The following is a 16880-nucleotide window of genomic DNA, read 5'->3' as shown; positions in this document are numbered from 1 at the left end:
AGTGACATAAACAATATCATGCCAAGCACTACGTAAAGGCTCCACTACATTGGCTTAACTATTTCCTTTCCTTTTGTTTTTTTCATTTTGGATATTTTTTTTAGTAACCAATTGGTAGGTTTTTGTGCACTCTGTATGAGCAGCTCGCAGCCCGATGCATAAAGTATCATGCATTCATACATATTCCGATAAAGAGTCACACTCTAAGAAATGTGATGTGGACAGTCTACCCTAATGCAAATATTACTGGCTGTTTTCAGGACGCGAACCCGTGACTTATACGGTACACGGAGATGTGCACCCTGCATGAATTACATATATAAGAATAAACCATTATTTTCTCTTTTGCTTTTCATTATGCTAAATGTCCATTTCTTTGGTGCATTATTTTGCTTTTGTTCTTTTTCTTTTTCCTACTTGGTTGAGAAATGCTCATGTGGTCAGCAACATAGACTATTTTACGTGCTTTTTTTTTGGGTTAAATATTTACGTGGTAACTGCTAAACATTCCAAATTAAGTCCAAAAAACAGAGATAGAACCAGCAATATTTATGCTTTAGCAGACCCCCTCTCAAAATTATATAAATACCATTGTTTTAGTAGATATTTTCTTTCCAGGCATTTAAAATTATTTTTCGTGTCAGCACATAATGCTCCATCACCCACACGTTGAGTAATCATTGTCATCTAAAAGACATATAAACTATTAGGGTGTGAGCGTCTCCGCAGTTTGAATTAAATATAAAAATTTCAGTTTAGATTTTTAATTTTTGGATTGAAATATAACAATTCAAATAAGTTCGGGTTGGATTGAATTGGAGTTTTTCAATTCAACTTCAAATTAATCAATTTGGATATTGCGATTTTGATTTTAAACCTATAACCTGAGCTTCTTCTTCTTCTTACAAATAATAATAATAATAATAATAATAATAATAATAAACTCCCAAATAAAGTATTCACGTCAAATTATCCTAATTATTACTCATTCTCACCACAATCATTTGCATATAATATTCATGCTAGTCACATTACAAATAATGAAATCATTATCAAGAAAATACAACATAAGCATTAATAAGGCGTTAAAAATTTAAAAGTACCACATAGTAAACCATATTGAAATAGAAAGTATTCTGACAGTGACTTAGTAATTAGTATAAAATATATGAGTGTCACGACCCCAAATTCCCTCCGTAGGAGATTGTGATGGCACCTAGTCTTTAAGACTAGGTAAGCCTATCAATGCGGAATAATAATAGATATCTGAAATAAATAAACTACAATTCAAACAATTACAACTCCCAAAATCCGATAGAAATAAGTCACAAGCCTCTAAGAATTTATCCTTAATGTCTCTATATATCAAGGTTTAAGGAAAAATAAAGAAGCAACATGATAATGATAGAAGGGGACTCCGGAGTCTGCAGACGCTAGCAAATATACCTCGAAGTCTCCGTACACATGTAACTTATTGATGTCTGCGCTGATAAGATGTACCTGGATCTGCACAAAAAGATATGCAGAAGCGTAGTATGAGTATACCACAGCGGTACCCAGTAAGTATCAAGCCTAACCTCGGTAGAGTAGTGACAAGATCAGGTCAGGCCCTACTGAAAAAAAATTAATGGCATGGTAAAATGTTTAACAATATAATAAAATAATATGACAATGAAAATGAGTCAAGTAGTATGTCACCATTTAATTACACCAAATAGTGAAAATTAATACCTCATTGAAACAAAATAGAATTCTTTTCAACTTTAAGAAAATCACAACAATAATCAAAGGCAACTGCGGATTAAATCAATATCAACAAGGGAAATCCGGAGGTAACGCCTCGTAGTTCCAAATCATAAATAAATTCACAATATCTCATTGTCTTATATCACCGCGGGAGCCTTCACAATTTATTTTAAAGAAAATATTTTTTCCGAAATAGCATCCCGCGTTTTAGCCATCCTTATCACACTGCATGACTTCTAGTAGTTTTCCCTACTAGCCACGCGTATCAAGCTACCCTTATCTCACTGCATGCCTTTCAATACTCAATCCTTATACCACCGCATGCGTATCAATATCACAATTTGCACCTCAAGTGCCCAAATATTTCAATTTGCCAAAATAAATCAACAACAATATTTTTTCATAATAAAGAACTCACGGCTCATGCCAAAATAATTCATGATAATATTTTTCCACAACAAAGAGCTCACGACTCAATCACAATTAGTACGAAAATCTCACAAAATATTCAACAAATATAATAATTCACAAATTTACTACCTTGTTTTAAATATCAAATTTTTAAATGTAAAATACTTTATTTTTTGTCACGACCCGAAATTCCCACCTTCGGGACCGTGATGGCGCCTAATATTTCACTTTCTAGGCAAGCCAACATTAGAATAATATTATCCATTTTAAAATAATTTTTTAATTTATTAATAACAAGGAAACAAATACAAAAGTAAGGTCTGAAATGTAGTGAATAAGCCATAAAAATAACGGTGTCTAAATACCATCCCAGAATTGGTGTCACAAGTGCACGAGCTTCTAGAATAATACAAATAAAGGTCTGAATAAAATAAAGCTGTCTGAAAACAAACACACAGCTAAAGTAAAGTAGACGGGGACTTCAGAACTGCGGACGCCGTGCAGCTATACCTCAAGTCTCCTCTGGTAGCTGAAATCCGAGCAAGTCTATGGTACGTCATTGGGACCAACTCCGAAATCTGCAGAAGAAAGTGCAGAGTGTAGAATTAGTACAACCGACCCCATGTACTGGTAAGTGTCGAGTCTAACCTCGACGAAGTAGTGACGAGGCCAATGCAGGTCACTTACATTAACATGTACGCAATAAAAGTAGTAACCACAATAATAGAATTAAATCAGGTAACTCATTTCTAATAGTTGAAGTCAACTCAGTAATCATAACCAATTATTATTTTCATCAATTTCCATTGCAGCGTGCAAACCGCTCCCACAATATATTCATTTTCAATCCTCCAATATATTTATTTTAATCAAGTATATGTATAGACTTTTAAATAAGTCTGTTGCGGCGTGCAATCCAATCCCCCAATATGGACTTTTTAATAAGTCTGTTGCGGCGTGCAATCCGATCCCCCAATATACACTTTTAAATAAGTCTGTTACGGTGTGCAATCCGATCCCCCAATATAGACTTTTAAATAAGTCTGTTGCGGCGTGAAATCCGATATAGAGTTTTAAATAAGTCTGTTGCGGCGTGCAATCCGATCCCCAAATATAGATATATTTACTTTCATTTCCGTTGCGGCGTGCAACTCGTTCCCCCAATAGATTTCAACAACTCATAAATATAATAAAAATTGTTCCAATAAATACCACATCCAATGAGAAACTATTAAGCATCAAGGCACACAATAATTATAATTTATTTATGAACAAACAATGACAATTAACAATTAGTTGTGAAAATCGTGGAAAAAATAGGCAGTTTAATATTTAATATGCTAAATGTCAAGTAACAATTAAGACACATAAATCAAATCAGTATGTAGAAATTATTGCAGAAATTCAAGAATTAATATTTGACAAAGAATAGGAGAGAAACAATTATCATAACAATTAATTCGTGTATTAAAACAAATTTAGGATTTTCAAATAATTATGCAAGCAATTAATTTGACAATGTATGAACGACGCATTTCACATAAAAAATAATTTAAGGGTTCTATTCCCTCAAGTCAAGGTTAATCACGACACTTACCTCGCTTTGCAATTTCAATCAATTACTCGACCACAACTTTTCCCTTTAAATCTGTCTCCAAAAGTTTCAAATCTATTCACAAGCAATTCGATATACTCACTATGAATTATAGGAATTAATTCCATATGAATTTACTAATTTTTCGAATAAAATCCAAAATTCACTTTAAAAATCCAATATTTAATATGCTAAATGTCAAGTAACAATTTTCGGAAAAACTTACGAAATCCGAACTCCCGTTCCGAGACGAGTCCAACCATACAAAAATTACTAAATTCCGATGTCAAATGGACCTTCAAATCTTAATTTTTCATTTTTGGAAAATTTTTCAAAAATTTCAATTTCTTGCATCTAAATCCGAAATAAGTGATGAATATAGACATGAATTCATGAAATATAATCACTTTTGGTTATAGAACACTTACCCACTTCAAAGTCGTGAAAATCCCCTTTGAAATCGCCCAAATCTGAGACTTAAAACTCAAAAATGAGTAAAAATGGCGACTTCTGAATTTATGGGCGCTGCCCAGTCATTTTCGCATCTGCGGATAAAGGTTCCGCATTTGCGAGACATGGCTCGCATTTGAGATGCTAGGCTGCCAGGTGAAGTTCCGCATCTGTGGACATTCCTGTCGCACCTGCGACATCCGCTTCAGCGCAAAATAGCTGCGCCTGCGAAAACCCCAGGCCAGGCCAGCCCAGTCCCGCATCTGCGCAATTCCGCTGCACCTGCGGCATCGCACTTGCGGCCAAGACCCTCGCAAGTGTGATTGCATCAGAGGCAGAAATTTCCAGAATTGGCTTAAGTTTATAATTCGATCCGATTTCGATCCGAATCACACTTGGGGTACTCGGGACCCCGTCCGAATATACCAACAAGTTCCGTAACATAATACGGACTTACTCGAGGTCTCATATCACGTCAAACAACGCTAAAATTACAATTCACACCTCGATTCGAACTTTTGAGTTTTTAACTTTTCAATTTGCAAATCTCATGCCAAAGCATGTTAAATAAATCCGGAATGACTTCAAATTTGGCACACAAGTAATAAATGACATAACGGATCTATTCACATTTTTAGAATCGGATTCCGGCCCTGATATAAAAAAGTCAACTCCGTCGTCAAACTTGAAAATCTTTAGCCTTTAAATTCCTAGTTTTCGTTAAATGGTCATAACTTGAGTTAGGGACCTCTAAATTAAATTATGGGCATATGCCCAAGTCCTAAATTACGATACGGACCTACCGGAACTATCAAAATACTTATCTGGATCCGTTTTCTCAAAATGTTTACCAAAGTTAACTTAATTGAGTTTTAAGGCTCTATTTCACATTTTAATCAATTTTTCACATAAAAACTTTTCGAAAAATTATACGAACTATGCACGCAAGTCGAGGAATGATAAATAGTGCTTTTTGAGGTCTTAGAATAGAGAATTAATTATTAAATTTAAAGATGACACTTTAGGTCATCACATTCTCCACCTCTAAAACAAGCGTTCGTCCTCGAACGGAGTTAGAAAAGATATCTGAGCTGAAGAAAAGGTGTGGATATTTACTCCGCATGTCCAACTCGACTCCCGGGTAGATGCCTCTATCAGCTGACCTTTCCATTACACTCGAACTGAAGGATAACTCTTAGACCTCAACTGTCGGACCTAGGGGCTAGAATAGCCACCGGCTTCTCCTCGTAAGTCAAATCGTTTTCCAATTAGACTGAGCTGAAATCTAACACATGGGACGGATCATCATGATATTTCTAGAGCATAGACACATGGAACACCGGATGAACCGCTGATAAACTAGGTGGTAAGGCAAGCCTGTAGGCTACTCCACCCACCCTTTCAAGAATTCCAAAGGGTCCAATATACCTAGGGCTCAACTTGCCCTTCTTTCCGAACCTCATTACACCTTTCATAGGTGAAACCCGGAGTAATATTCTTTCTCCAACCATGAATGCAATATCACGAACTTTACGGTCGGCATAACTCTTTCGCCTAGACTGAGTTGTGCGAAGTCGATCCTAAATAACTTTGACTTTATCCAAAGCATCCTATACCAAATCGATAGCCAACAACCGAGCCTCTCCCGGTTCAAACCATCCAACTGCCGAACGACATCGCATTTCTTATAATGCCTCATATGGAGCTATCTGAATGCTCGACTGGTAGCTATTATTATAAGCAAACTCCGCAAGTGGAAAGAATTGATCCCAAGAACCTCCAAAGTCTATAATACAAGCGTGAAGCATATCTTCTAATATCTGAATGGTGCGCTCTGACTGTCCGTCTGTATGTGGATGAAATATTGTACTCAACTCAACCCGTATGCCTAACTCATGATGTACAGACCTCCAGAAGTGTGAAGTAAACTGCGTACCTCGATCTGAAATAATAGACATGGGCACACCGTGAAGGCGGACAATCTCACGAATGTAAATTTCAGTGAACTTCTCTGAAGAATAGGTAACTGCCACTGGAATGAAATGTGCTGACTTGGTCAACCTGTCCACAATGACCCAAACTGCATCAAATTTTCTCTGACTCCGTGGGAGTCCAACAACAAAATCCATAGTAATACGCTCCCATTTTCACTCAAGAATTTCTAACTTCTGAAGCAAACCACCAGGTCTCTGATGCTCGTACTTAACTTATTGACAATTCAGACACCGAGCTACATATGCAACTATATCCTTTTTCATTCTCCTCCACCAATAATGTTACCGCAAATCTTGATACATTTTGGCGGTACCTGGATGAATAGAATACCTGGAATTATGTGCCTCTTCAAGCATTAATTCACAAAGCCTGTCAATATTAGGCGCACAAATACGACCCTGCATTCGCAGAACTCCATCTTTCCCTATAGCAACCTGTTTGGCATCACTGTGCCGCACCGTGTACTTAAGGACAAGTAAATGAGGATCATCATACTGCCGCTCTCTGATGCGCTCATATAAAGAAGACCGAGCGACTGTGCAAGCTAGAACCCGACTGGGTTCTGAAACGTCTAACCTCACGAACTAATTAGCCAAGGTCTGAACATCTACAGCTAACAGCCTCTAACCAACCGGAATATACGCAAGACTGCCCATACTCACAGCCTTTCTACTCAAATCATCGGCCACCATATTGGCCTTTCCGGGGTGATACAAAATGATGATATCATAGTCTTTCAACAATTCCACCATCTTCTCTGCCTCAAATTAAGATCTTTTTGTTTGAACAGATATTGAAGGCTACGATGGTCATTAAATACCTCGCACGAGACATCGTAGAGGTAATACCTCCAAATCTTCAGCACATGAATAATGGCTGCCAATTCTAAGTCATGAACAGGATAATTCTTTTCATGAACTTTCAACTGCCGCGACGCATATGCAATCCCTGCCATCTTGCATTAATATTGCACCAAGCCCAATGTAAGATGCGTCACAATATACCGTATACGATCCTGAACCTGTGGGTAATACTAACACCGGTATCATAGTCAAGCGGTCTTGAGCTTCTGAAAGCTCAACTCATACTCATCTGACCATCTGAATGGGACACCTTTCTGGGTCAGTCTGGTCAATGGGCTTGCTATAGATGAAAACCCTTCCACGAACTGACGATAATAACCTGCCAAACCCAGGAAACTCCGGATCTCTGTAACTGAAGTAGGTCTAGGCCAATTCTGAACAGCCTCTATCTTGTTAGGATCCATCTTTATGCCTTCTGCGGATACAACATGCCCCAAAAAGGCAACTAAGTCTAACCAAAACTCATATTTTGAAAATTTGGCATAAAACTGATTATTCTTCAAAGTATGAAGCACACTCCGAATATGCTGCTCATGCTCCTCTCGACTACTAGAGTAAATCAAGATATCATCAATGAATACAACCATAAAAGAATCTAAATAGGGCTTGAACACCCGATTCATCAAATCCATAAATTATGTTGGGGCATTGGTCAACCCAAATGACATCACTAGGAATTCGTAATGTCCATATCGAGTCCGAAAAACTGTCTTAGGGACATCAGATGCCCTAATCTTCAACTGATGGTAACCAGACCTCAAATCGATCTTTGAAAATACCTTGGCACCCTAAAGCTGATCAAATAAGTCATCAATTCTTGGCAGTGGATATTTGTTTTTGATAGTGGCCTTCTTCAACTGTCGATAATCTATACACATCCGCATAGAGCCATCTTTCTTCTTTACAAATAGTATTGGTGCACCCCAAGGCGAGACACTGGGTCTAATGAATCCCTGATCAAGCAAGTCTTGTAACTGCTCCTTCAATTGTTTCAACTGCGGCGGGGCCATATGGTATGGTGGAATAGAAATGGGCTGAGTGCCCGGAGCCAAATCAATACAGAAGTCAATATCTCTGTCGGGTGGCATCCCTGGGAAATCTGCAGGAAATACTTCTCGAAATTTACGAACAACTGGTACTGAGTCCATAGAAGGAACATCCACGTTGGAATCGCGAATATAAGCCAAATAGGCTAGACACCCTTTCTCGACCATATGCCGAGCTTTCATATAAGAAATAACCCTGCTGGCAGAATGGCCAGAAGTTCCTTTCCACTCTAACTGAGGTAACCCCGGCATGGCTAGGGTCACTGTCTTGGCATGACAATCCAATATAGCATGATAAGGTGACAGTCAATCCATACCCAAGATGACATCAAAATCTACCGTATCAAGAAGTAGAAGATCCATACTAGTCTCAAGACTACCAATAGTAACCACACATGAATGATAGACATAGTCTACTACAACAGGGTCCCCCACCGGTGTAGATACACACACAGAAGCACTCAGAGAATCACAAGGCACATAGGAATAAGTAGATCCTGGATCAAATAGAACTGAAGTATCTCTATGGCAAACTGGAATAATACATGTGATCACAGCATCAGATGACTCGGCCTCAGGCCTAGCTGGAAAAGCATAAAATCGGGGTTGAGCCCCACCACTCTGAACTGCATCCCTGGGACAGCCTCTAAATGGCTGGCCTCCACCTCTAACGGTCTGACCTCCGCTTCTAATGGCCTGACCTCCACCTCTAATGGCCTGACCTCTATCTCTAGCTGCCTGACCCCTACCTCTAGCTGGCTGAGGAGGCGGTGAAGCAACCGGTGCCTATATGATGGCACGAGAATCTTGCCGAGATATGTTACTCGCCAACCTAGTGCAATACCTCATGATATGACCAATGTTCCCACACTCATAACACCCATCCTGATGTCATGGCTGTTGAAGTTAAAGATGACCCCAATGGGCCGGATAACCGTTGTAGTAACTCTGGAGTGGTGGTGCACTGATAGGAGCTGAATGTGCACTGAATCTTGGCTACCCATAGTAAGGCATAATAGGACCGTGACTCCCTGAAGCACCGTGAGATGCATGAAGTGCTGAATGAAACGGTATGGGAGGATGACCCCTGCCAAAATTACCCCTGCCTCCAGACGAGGCACCACTGAAACCACCGAACTAACGAGGCCTTTTATCGGACCTCTGCCATCTCTCATGTGCAAGAACCATCTCGATCCTCCTCGCTACATTAGTAGCCGCCTGAAAATAAATCTCATTTCCGGTCTCCTTGGCCATCTGAAGCCTGATAGGGTGAGTGAGTCCCTCAATAAACATCCTCACTCTCTCTCCCTCAGTAGGTAGTAAAAGGAGAGCATGACGGGCCAAATCCACAAAGCGGGACTCATACTGAGTAACAGTCATACTGCCCTGCTGTAGACGCTCAAATTGCTTGCGAAAATCCTCTCTCAGTGTGATAGGAAGGAACTTCTCCAGAAATAGCTGAGAGAACTGCTCCCAGGTAAGTGCAGGCGATCCAACTGGTCTGGTCAATGTATAATCTCTCCACCACCTCTTGGCGGAACCCGTCATCTGAAATACATAAAAATCAACCCCATTGGTCTCAACTATACCCATGTTTCGTAGCAGCCCATGGCAGCAGTCAAGATAATCATGTGGGTCCTCAGAAGGTGTACCACTGAAGTGAACTGTAAAGATCTTAGTGAACTTATCTAGTCTCAATAAGGCCTCAAAAGACATGGCGGGCCTATCACCGGTCTGTACCTCAACAACTGGCTGAACTACCCTAACCGGCAGGGCTGCTGGAGCCTGATTCTGTGGAGCCATCTGCTCCGGAGCGGGAGTAGTGGGAGTTTGTGATCCTCCCCCAGTATGTGAGACGGCTGGTTCCACTGGAAATGTACCATTCTGGGCCACGCCCTCCATAAGACTCACCAAACGGACTAGAGTATCCTGAAGCACTGGAGTGACTATGAATCCTTTCGGGACCTGAACTGGTCCAACTGGTACATTCTGAACTGGAACCTCCTCCTGAAGATCCACCTGAGGTTCTACAACAGGTGTAGCTGCTCGAGCTCTAAACTGAGCTCTACCTCTGCCTCGGCCTCGACCTTTAGAATGACCTTGACCTCTACCTCTACCCCTGGCCATAGTTGCCACCGGGGGCTCTGGTCCCTGTCCATCGGTAGATATATTACATGTTCTCACTATCTGCGAGAGAATAAGAGTAGAATGGTTCAATCATCGATGATAGAATAAAATCGCACGACAGATTAAGAAAGAAGTGATATTGTTCCTAAACTTCATAGCCTTTGAGAGATAAGTACAGATGTCTCCATACCGATCCTTCAGACTCTACTAAGCTTGCTCGTGCCTCGTGAGACCTATGTAACCTAGTGCTCTGATACCAACTGTCACGACATTCCCACCATTGGGATTGTGATGGCGCCTAACATTTCACTTGCTAGGCAAGCCAACGTTAGAATAATATTATCTATTTTAAAATAATTTTTTAATTTATTAATAACAAGGAAACAAATGCGTAAGTAAGGTCTGAAATATAGTGAATAATCCATAAAAATAACGGTGTCTAAATACCATCCCAGAATTGGTGTCGTAAGTGCACGAGCTTCTAGAATAATACAAATAAAGGTCTGAATAAAATAAAGCTGTCTGGAAACAAACACACAACTAAAGTAAAGTAGATGGGGACTTCAGAACTGCAGACGCCGTGCAGCTATACCTCAAGTCTCCTCTTGTAGCTGAAATCCGAGCAAGTCTATGGTACGCCATTGGGACCAACTCCGAAATCTGCACAAGAAGTACAGAGTGTAGAATCAGTACAACCGACCCCATGTACTGGTAAGTGCCGAGCCTAACCTCGACGAAGTAGTGACGAGGCTAATGCAGGTCACTTACATTAACATGTACGCAATAATAGTAGTAACCACAATAATAGAATTAAATCAGGTAACTTATTTCTAATAGTTGAAGTCAACTCAGCAATCATAACCAATTATTATTTCCATCAATTTCTGTTGCAGCGTGCAACCGCTCCCACAATATATTCATTTTCAATCCTCTAATATATTTATTTAACCAAGCATATGTATAGACTTTTAAATAAGTCTGTTGTAGCATACAATCCAATTTCCCAATATGGACTTTTTAATAAGTCTGTTGCGGCGTGCAATCTGATCCCCCAATATACACTTTTAAATAAATCTGTTGCGGCGTGCAATCCGATCCCCCAATATAGACTTTTAAATAAGTCTGTTGCGGTGTGCAATCCAATCCCCCAATATAGACTTTTAAATAAGTCTGTTGCGGCGTGCAATCCGATCCCCTAATATGGATATATTTACTTTTATTTCCGTTGCGGCGTGCAACTCGTTCCCCCAATATATTTCAACAACTCATAAATATAATAAAACTTGCTCCAATAAATGCCACATCCAATGAGAAACTATTAAGCATCAAGGCTCACAATAATTATAATTTATTTATGAACAAACAATGACAATTAACAATTAATTGTAAAAATCGTGGAGAAAATAAGCAGTTTAATATTTAATATACTAAATGTCAAGTAACAATTTAGACACATAAATCAAATCAGTATGTAAAAATTATTGCAGAAATTCAAGAATTAATATTTGACAAAGAATAAGAGAGAAACAATTATCATAACAATTAATTCGTGTATTAAAATAAATTTAGGATTTTTAAATAATTATGCAAATAATTAATTTGATGACGTATAGACACTCATCATCTCGCCTATACGTCGTTCACATGCATTTCACATAACAAATAATTTAAGGGTTTGATTGCCTCAAGTCAAGGTTAACCACGACACTTACCTCGCTTTGCAATTTCAATCAATTACTCGACCATAACTTTTCCCTTTAAATCTGTCTCCAAAAGCTTCAAATCTATTCACAAGCAATTCGATATACTCACTACGAATTATAGGAATTAATTCCATATGAATTTACTAACTTTTCGAATAAAATCCGAATTTCACTTTAAAAATCCGATATTTAATATGCTAAATGTCAAGTAACAATTTTCGGAAAAACTTACGAAATCCGAACACCCGTTCCGAGACGAGTCCAACCATACAAAAATTACCAAATTCCGATGTTAAATGGACCTTCAAATCTTAATTTTTCATTATTAGAAAGTTTTACAAAAATTTCAATTTCTTGCATCTAAATCCGAAATAAGTGATGAATATAGACATGGATTCATAAAATATAATCACTTTTGATTATAGAACGCTTATCCACTTCAAAGTCGTGAAAATCTCCTTTGAAATCGCTCAAATCCGAAACTTAAAACTAAAAAATGAGTAAAAATAGCGACTTCCGAATTTATGGGCTCTGCCCGATTATTTTCGCATCTGCGGATAAAAATTCTGCATTTGCGAGACAAGGCTCGCATTTGTGATGTCAGGCTGTCAGGTGAAGTTCCGCATCTGCGGATATTCCTGTCGCACCTGCGACATCCGCTTCTGCGCAAAATGGCCACGCCTGCGAAGACCCCAGCCTAGCCCAGTCCCGCATCTGCACAATTCCGCCGTACCTGCGGCATCGCACCTGCGGCCAAGACCCTCGCAGGTGCGATTACATCAGAGGCAGAAATTTCTAGAATTGGCTTTAAGTTCACAATTCGATCCGATTTCGATTTAAATCGCACTCGGGGTTACTCGGGACCCCATCCGAATATACCAGCAATTCCCGTAACATAATACGGCCTTACTCGGGGTCTCATATAACGTCAAACAATGCTGAAATTATAATTCACACCTCGATTCGAACTTTTGAGTTTTAAACTTTTCAATTTGCAAATCTCGTGCCAAAGCATGTTAAATAAATCCGGAATGACTTCAAATTTGGCACACAAGTCATAAATGACATAATAGAGCTATTCATATTTCCAGAATCATATTCCTGCCCCGATATCAAAAGGTCAACTCCGTCGTCAAACTTGAAAATCTTTAGCCTTTAAATTTCTAGTTTCCGTTAAATGTTCATAACTTGAGTTAGGGACCTCCAAATTAAATTACAGGCATACGCCCAAGTTCTAAATTACGATACAGACCTATCGGAACTGTCAAACACTGATCCGGATCCGTTTGCTCGAAATGTTGACCAAAGTCAACTCAGTTGAGTTTTAAGGCTCTATTTCACATTTTAATCAATTGTTTCACATAAAAACTTTCCGAAAATTATACGGACTGCGCACACAAGTGGAGGAGTGATAAATAGTGCTTTTCGAGGTCTTAGAAAACAGAATTAATTATTAAATTTAAAGATGACAGTTTGGGTCATCATATTTTAATAATGTTTTAAATTCAAGAAATTTCACATTTAATTAATACACCGAATAAAAGAAACCAAGTTTCAGCTAACAGGTAAAAATAATTAGCAGGAGAAGGTCAAACAAATTTAAAGTATATAAATCAAATCAATGATGGAGAATATAACAAGATTTAATAATTTAATTAATATGCAACAATGATCTACACAATTTAAAAATATAATCTTTCACATTTAGCCCGTGTACACACTCGTCACCTCATGTACACTACTTTCAACACATTTCAATTATCACATCAATACCAATCCTAGGAAAAATTTTTCCCACACAAGGTTAGACAAGTCACTTACCTCGACTTGCTCCAATTTAACCAAGTAGTATGCCTTTCCTCGACTTTTCGACTCCGATCGACTCGTATCTAGTCATAATTAATTCGATACAGTCAACAAAAATTATAGAATCAATTCTATAAGAAAATACTATATTTTTAAATAAAATTCAAAATTAACTCAAAAATTGTCAGTGGGGCCCACGTCTCGGAATCCAACGAAAGTTACGAAATATGAACGTCCGTTCAACCACGAGTCTAACCATACTAAAATGACTAAATTCCAATAACAATTCGACCCTCAAATCCTCAAATCTATCCAAGAGGGTTTTCAAAAAATTTCAACTTAAATCATCAATTAACTGATAAAAACAGTGATGGATTTTGGTAATCTAACCAAAATTGAGTTAAGAACACTTACCCCGATGTTTTCTCTGAAAATCTCCCAAAATTCGCCTCAATCCGAGCTCCAAATCGTTAAAAATGAAAAATGGAAAATCAGAACTTAAACTCTATGCCCAGGCTTTTACTCTACGCGATCGCGAACATCCACACGCGATCGCGAAGCACAAATTTCTATTGCCCAGATTTAACTCTACGCGATCACAGAAAATCCCACGCGATCGCGAAGTACAGTCTCTGCAAGCCTACGCGATCGCGAGCCTTCTCACGCGATCGCGAAGCATTAAGCGCGTGGCCCAACTTCTGCCTCGTTTCCTCTTCGCGAACGCGGTCTTAGCCACGCGTTCGCTTAGAACAGCTTGCCAAATCTACGCGATCGCGAACTCGCCCACGCGATCACATAGCACAAAATTTCAGCTGCCCAATTAACCCTACGCGATCACATACCTTCTCACGTGATCGCGTAGAAGGAAACCAGAACCTGCAGAAACCAGAACTTCAGCTATCAAGCCAAGTCCAAAAATGATCCGTTAAGCATCCGAAACTCACCCGAACCCCTCGGGACCTCAACCAAATATACCAACAAGTCCTAATACATCAAACGAACTTAGTCGAGTCCTCAAATCACATCCAACAACACTAAAAACACGAATCACACATAGATTCAAGCCTAATGAACTTTGAAACTTTCAATTTCTACAAACGACGCCGGAACCTATCAAATCAAGTCCGATTGACCTCAAATTTTGCACGTAAGTCATAAATGACATAAGGAGCTATAAAAATTTTGGAACTGGATTCCGACTACGGTATCAAAAGTCAACTCCCCGGTCAAACTTCCAAACTTAAATTCATATTTTAACCATTTCAAGCCTAATTTAACTATGAACTTCTAAATAAAATTTCGAACACGCGACTAATTCCAAAATCACCATACGGAGCTGTTGAAATCATCAAAATTCTATTCCGGTATCGTTTTCTCAAAATGTTGACCGAAGTCAAATTTAGCATTTTAAGGCCAACTCAAGAAACCAAGTATTTCGATTTCAACCCGAACACTTTCAAATCCCGAACCAACCATCCCCGCAAGTCATAAATTTATAAAAGCACATACGAGAAGTTTTATTTAGGGGAACGTGGTTCTAAAAGTAAAAAAAATGACTGATTGGATCATTACAGTGAGCTAATGTCTAATGAGTATCGAACTTATTAGCAATGGGTATATGAATAATAGACTAATGTTTAATGGGTAGTGCTAAATATAAGATATAAAAATATAGAATTTTTTGATATTCGAAAATCCGTATTCCCAAGTCCGTAATCCAATCCAAAATTCGAAAATTATAAAAATAGAATCTGAAATCCAATTCGCAATCCAAAAATCCAAAAATATTGAATTTCGGGGTTGCCCAAATGTCCACCCCTAAAACTATGTATGACATACTTGAGATATTTTTTATTTCTTGACTATAACTTAACTCTTTTCCTCTAATTATTGGACGGAAATATCTCGGTAAGTGTTGGTTTAACAGAAGTGAAACTATTCCCTCCGTTCACTTTTATTTGTCACGTTTCACTTTTCGAGAGTCGATTTGACTAATTTTTGAAGCTAAATTGGATTAGATTTTCTTAATATTTTAAAATTAAAATTTAGATATTCAGAAACTATACGAAAAATATTAGTATAATTTATAATTCGTCTCATATCAACATGGTGAAAATATACATATTAAAACGTTGGTAAAAGTTTATGTAGTTTGACTCTCGAAAAGCCAAAACACGATAAGTAAAAGTGAACGGAGGGAGTAAAAAACTGTCTCGACGGGCTACTGTTGAGTATTAAACCTTTCTTGGGTCGAATATGTGTACACCTTAAAATAACAACCATTTCAAATTCAACAGAAACTAAGGGTTCTATTTAATGATCTCTTGGTCACTACAGAAAAGTTAAGTGAACATTTTAGACTTTAAAAAATTAAGAAAAAAATATGATTAAGAATAGTTTTTATTTAGCTTCTGATTGTATAATCAAGTCTGTTTTAAATTAAGAAATTTGTTTCACTAAGTAATTATGACTAAAGCGATTCTATTTTAAGTTAGTTTCCTCGTCATTTTAGTGAAATCTATGCAGTGGTCAAAACTCAAAATTACTCCCTCTTGATATGTCAATTCTTTTTGCTGATATAAAAATATGCCTTTTATAAGCAAAAATAATCCTCTTTGTTGTAAATACATACTTAGTTATATTTTATTTAATCTCAATTTAGGCATTGTCAATTTAATGTTGTGCTGTCTTTTCCTATTTTCTGTCAATTATATTAAAAGAAAATTTTTTTATATAAAAAATATAATATGTGGCGATTGGCATCAACAATCTTAGATAAATATTCGCCTCTGATCTTTCAACTTGTAAACTCCCTAAAAATACTTACGTACACTAACTCCTAAACTTTGTAACTACACATGTTGTACCAACTTTCTATTTTTAGATAATATTTTGAGGTAATATAATTGTAAAAATATTCTAAATAGTACATTTTTACATAGAGGGACCAAAAGCATGTGTTTATATGCTAATAGAATGTTAAATATTATTTTTTTCAAATATCACGATGATTGAAATAAGAATTTACTAATAACCGATGGATTGAAAATATAATTATCCAAGAAAAAAAAGTGAAAAAGAACCACATCAGCCAATTTAACAAAAAAAAAGTACTACATTTCAAGACATAGATACATAT

This window comes from Nicotiana tabacum, chromosome 13 (genome assembly GCF_000715075.1).
Source record: "Nicotiana tabacum cultivar K326 chromosome 13, ASM71507v2, whole genome shotgun sequence".
In the NCBI taxonomy this organism is placed as follows: Eukaryota; Viridiplantae; Streptophyta; class Magnoliopsida; order Solanales; family Solanaceae; genus Nicotiana; species Nicotiana tabacum.
This window is presented reverse-complemented; position numbering follows the sequence as displayed.